The sequence below is a fragment of the Aythya marila genome (assembly GCF_965140915.1).
Source record: "Aythya marila genome assembly, chromosome: 21".
NCBI lineage: Eukaryota > Metazoa > Chordata > Aves > Anseriformes > Anatidae > Aythya > Aythya marila.
Window position 1 is genome coordinate 6,286,742 of NC_139062.1, and position 3,884 is coordinate 6,290,625.

A 3,884-nucleotide genomic window follows, 5' to 3' on the forward strand; every position below is an offset into this window, starting at 1 on the left:
GCCAAAACTAAACCACAGCAATATTATAGCATAAAACACTGCGACTAGATATATATTGTATATAATGGATGCTTCCAAGAGATTTTACTTAATTTATTGGAGACTAACCGGCTTCAAATATATATATATTTTTGACTGTCCTCTATCACATACTTTTCCACCTAATATCACATGATTATTATTTTTTTTCTGCATTCCCCTGGAGAAGCTAGCAGCCCTTGGCTGGGACAGTAACTTTAAAATTCAGAAAGGAAAAACAAAGCAGCAACAACAACAAAAGCAGTGGTCTTATCTTTGAGCCTGGCTCAAAGAGGATGCGGAAAAGCAGTTTTAGGCTGAAAAAGTGACAAATGGCTTTTTCTCCCCAGCAGAGCTGGCAGAGGCAGATAGCTTGCACTCTGTAAGCACTCATCACTATTGAAGTATCAGTTATCTGCTCTCAGAGAGACTCCTAGTTCAGCCCAGTTCTGCAGGCATATCTCCCAAAAGTCAGCTAGAAGACAGCTGGGAGATGAAGCCAGACAAATTCAGGTAAAAAATGAGGCGTGTATTTCAACAGTTAGGATAACTTAGTATGGCAGTGGAGGGTTCTCACCCTAAGCATCAGTTCTTACCATGACTGGGCACCTTTCAGGAAGAGAAGTTTTAGCCAGAGCCAAGGTATTAAGCCCAGAACTCTAGGAGGCAGTGACAGATGAGAAGGCAGATTGCTGGTGGTGGTCCTTTCTGGTCCTAAGCTTTGAATAAAAGCTTGAAAACTATTATAAGTGGCAGGCAGTTGCCTTGACAATGGTCTTGGCAATCACCCCCCGTTAAGAAAATGTTTATTCTCGTTGGCAATAGGAGATCCTTGTGTCCCTATAATGAAGGAAATAAAATGTATTTTAACAAATATATCTAGTCTAATTGCTCAGAATTAGAAACAGAAAACACATTTTCTGTTGCTCTTAATTGCTATAATAAAGAAGGGGAGGTGATTTTAGGCTGCTTAGGGCTTTACTGTTTTGCGTTGTCATGGGCAAATATATCTTCAATATTCTTGCCAGGAACAGAGTGAGCAGACGGTGCTGCTGCTTCTTCCAGCTTACAACTGTGGAAGTGATAGCTTTTATGCATAAGGCTATTCATGGCAAAGTGAGCAGACATCTCTTCTTCCAGGGCACTGATGTTTCTTGCTTGTCCTTTTGTAGGAAGATCCACAGCTATTATCACTTAACCAGCAGACCTGATTTCATCTCAGATACTGGAAGTCCTTTAACTCCAGGCAAGGAGTGGGCGGACTAAAATTGCTATTACACTAAGCCTGGCAAATGAAATAGGTCTCTTTCTTCTCCCACATTCAGTAGCAACTCAGCTGACATCAACTTGGTTGCCTGTGATTTACAACAGTGTGGGAGGATAACAGAGCCTGTGTGTTTAATAGGCTCTAGGTGCAGGTGGCCAGTCCTATGTGAGGGGCTGGATCTGAGACTTGCAAAGTAGTGCTGATGAGCCACAGACCAGACGGCCTTTGGTAATGATGTTCCTGGAGAAGCAGAGTGCTGGGTCCTGGGAAGCAGGAGGATGGGGTATCAGTGACTGCTTAGGTTTCCCTACCTTCAGGAGAAGGACCCACCTACCTTGTGCTCCTACTCAGTGGTATTCACATGGAGAACATGATGACTCTGTTTTGAGGTGAGGCCAAAACCATTTGGCATTTTAGCCTGAATTTCTGATGATTGAAAAGGAAGGTGCATTGCACTCGGCATTTAAAACATGGGGGAGCTCTTGGCTGAGACAGAGTTGCTGTCATGGATGGGTGGTATCCACCCGTCAGATTACTCAGCCATCTGTAGTTTTTGTAAAAGCGATGTCTTCTGGTTCCTTCTGCCTTTCCACAGATGCTGTAGGCAGCGCTACGCACTAGGACAGCTTGAGTCCTGCCTGCATGTGGGCAAGAGGTCCTGCTTCCAACAAAGTCTGAACTCGAAAGGGGCCAGTGCCTTGTGGGAGTGTACTGCCAACTCAACTTGTGCCCAGTGTCTGCTTTCCTGCCCCCAGGAATTTGGTGCAAGCTGGGTGTTATTAGCTTGCTTCTGTGCGAGGCAGTGCTTAAGGGTGGTATATGCGCTTCGGCTCATTAAAGCTCATGCCCTGGTGATAGGCAATGTTATTTCTGTTCTCTATGAGAGAGTAGGAAGCTAGGTGCAAAGATGTTAAGCAGATGAAGGTCATGTAAATGGTATTTATCCAGGTGCTCTTCCTCTAGCACTCATGCTGTTCTGTTTCAGCATCATTGCCAGCACCGGTGTTAGGCATCCTAATGTATAGACAAGACAGTAACATCTTAATCTTGTCTAGCATAGACAAAAACTCTAGATACCCTGCTGATAAAAATTCTGCTGGCAGATGTCTTATCACTTCTCCCTACAGCAACATGGAAAAAAGAAGAAGAAAAAAAAAAAAAAGAAGAAAGAGATGCTCTAGTAGATGAGATTTGGCCTGTGGACTTCTGCCTCTCAGTGCTGTACATGGCCTGCTCTCCGGCACTCCCTGCAAATGCTAAAACCATGCTTGAAAATCCTTTGTGGCAGCACTTGCAGAGCAGTGTAGGGCTCGCTCCTGGCAGTGGTTGCCGGAGGTGGCGGCAGCCTGTGCCAGCCTGTACCAGCTCAGGCGAAGGGCTGCTTCACAGGTTCCCAGAGCTGTCTTCAGATGTCAGTTGTTCTTCAGGAGTCTGGAGTGATTTGGAAGCCTTGCAGCTCAAAAAGAAGCAGAGGAAGAAAAATATGGGGATAACCTATTTTGGGGGCGTCCTATTGTTTTAAACATTTGTGTTCTGGGGGATTCATCCAGTGTTGACTCTCTCTGACCAAGAATTAATCCTTGCATAGCAGCCGAGAGGTCAGATGCCTGCCGTCTGGTTGAGAGATGTGACTGTCCCGCTCTGCTCTGCGCTGGTGTGGGACACACCAGTACTGTGTACGGTTTGGGGCACCACAGTATAAAAAGTACAATAAACTATTAAAGAGCATCCACAGGAGGCTACAAAGATGGTGAAGGGTCTAGATTGGGAGATGTATGAGGAGCAGCTGAGGTCCCCAGGTTTGTTCAGCCCGGAACAGAGAAGGCCAAGGGGAGGCCTCATGGCGGCCTGCAGCTCCCTCATGAGGGAAGTGGAGGGGTAGGAGCTGAGCTCTGCTCTCTGGGGACCCGAGAAAAAGCCTAGGGGGAAGACGTGGACCATGTAATGTCCCTGATAAGTCAACGTATTAGGATTGTGGTGTGCCAGGAAGGGATGTGCTGACAAGCCCAAGCTGCAAGCAGTCACCTGCTTTCACTGCTCAGATGCTCCTGCTGATCGTAGCAGTGATGTGGGGAGAAACTTAACTGCTCCCAAACTGCTTAGTGCTTTGTAAGTCAAAACCAACACTTCACATTCTCCTCTGCATTTGATAGATAGTCTGAGCAAGTCTTCCTGCATTGGTTCATCTAATTCTTGGGTGCAGACAGTGTGTGGCACTGCAGTGCCTGATCTGAAGAGCATTCACACATCTTAGAGCTCTGTGGTAGGAGTCATGTCTGGGAGTTTCTTTTCTCCTTTTTGTAACTCCTGGAACTTAACTTTCACACCTAAGCTCTTGCTGAAATATTTATGTTTGAACAGTGTCTGGACTCTGCAGCTTTAGTTGGGTAAGATGCTGAATCTGGGGAGTCTCAGTTAAGAATGGAGTTTCTTCTTGCTGTAACCACTAAACTGCAGTGTAATAAACTACTAGGGGGTGTAAACTGAAAAATGATTTTTGCTCCCTTTTGCTAATAGGATCCTTTGTTTTTTCTTTAGCTGGACCTTGTGAAAGCAGTGTGGAGACCAAGGCAAAAGGAGGCCACTAGATCCTAGAGCC